The sequence below is a fragment of the Plodia interpunctella genome, chromosome 4 (genome assembly GCF_027563975.2).
Source record: "Plodia interpunctella isolate USDA-ARS_2022_Savannah chromosome 4, ilPloInte3.2, whole genome shotgun sequence".
NCBI lineage: Eukaryota > Metazoa > Arthropoda > Insecta > Lepidoptera > Pyralidae > Plodia > Plodia interpunctella.
The window spans coordinates 8,558,953-8,560,578 of record NC_071297.1 but is presented as its reverse complement, the minus strand read 5'-3'; positions in this window follow the sequence as shown (position 1 = coordinate 8,560,578).

Below are 1,626 nucleotides of genomic sequence, written 5' to 3'. Positions count from 1 at the left end.
ATCTGCCATCGTGATCCCTCGCCCCGCGACCCCTCTAGCTTTCTTCACAGACATTTTTAGACCAGTGTCGTTTTGACACCAACACCGAAATAACATCGCATCCCAGCTCCAGACTATTAGTTACAGTTTACATGGATTTAGTACTAAGCGCTTAGTGTCGTATCGATTACAGATAGGTCATATCGTTAAAGTGAACCTGAATAATTTTCTCATACTATGCTACTATTGATCAGCTACTGACTTCACTGAGTGCCATGGAGCATTTTCCTACAAAAGTGATCACTTTCTGCCCTGGATCGTGACTTACGATATGATGACAAAGTAGATGTTTGCATCCGTACCTATACTTCCATACTAATATTATAAAGAGAAAAGATTTGTATTTATGTTGGTATCATGAAATTTGGCACAAGAATCTCTTTCAGAGATAGACGAGACATATAGGAGTAACAGGCCACTTTTTATGTATTAATGAAATTTGAATAAGATACCAGAGAGTAGATTTAGCAAATACCAAAAGAGTATTGTGGTTCTTCGAGACGCTATTTCACTTGGTATTAACCGAATTACATCCCAAATTGGTAAAATAGCCAAGTCCTATTGCTACGTTCGTATCATCGTGCACGTTCGTCTTTGTTTTTTCTTTACGTACGTATTTGTTTTATTTTATAACTATATAAGCGCATAGTAGCTAAACTCTTGTAAACCAAGCATTATTCGGACTCGTAAATATCAAGTCGAGGTGCGCCGTGTGTACGATATAAACAAATTTTGCTAAATTTGTTCGTTCGAGGCTAGAATAATGCATAATTTGACATATTTATGCGAATATTTACTCTAGAGTGAGAGTATTAATGACTTCATTAATTTCTTTCGAGATATGGCTATCTTTTAGTTTTATTTATTCATTAAAAATCTATTTGGTAGATATTATTTGTATTTAAGAAGCACGTGAATCAATTTCTTTACTAAAACCAGAAAGAAAGACTAGAATTTAGAAGAAGAAAAAAAGATATCTTTAGCAGGAAGCTAAATAAAATAAAATAAACTTATAAACGCAACGATGAAGTGGTGGTGGTGTAATTGTTAAGACGCCCGCCTGTGGATCGAAAGGTCCCAGGTTCGAATCCTACTCGTGCCACATGAGTTTGTATACCAATCTGACTCATGTATTTTTATCGAGTTTTTATCGACCACCACTTGTTTCCGGTGAAGGATAACATCGTGAGGAAACCTGCACACTGGTTGATTTTTATTAACTTGTGTGTGAAATGTAGAAGGCAATCGCAAACAACTCCATTAATAATGACAAGAAAGTTGTTGTGTGTTTAATTTCACGTAACAACCACGACCCTCAGCCATGAGGAATACGAGTATGAAGAAGATAAACGAAACAAGCGTAAATCAACATCTCAACAGATAAATAACCTGACAAAAAAAGCCTGTCTAAAATGTCATGCTTGTTGTGTGCAAGCAGCGCAATTCCGCTACATCCGTTTCCGGGCGTTTTGCATTCCTCGACGGAGGCCAAGCTGTGCCATATTTCACAGCTCGAATATCAATGTACATATATACAAATAGCTTGTTGTATATTTTTATGATTGCGGATATCCTGAAGAAGGCTCG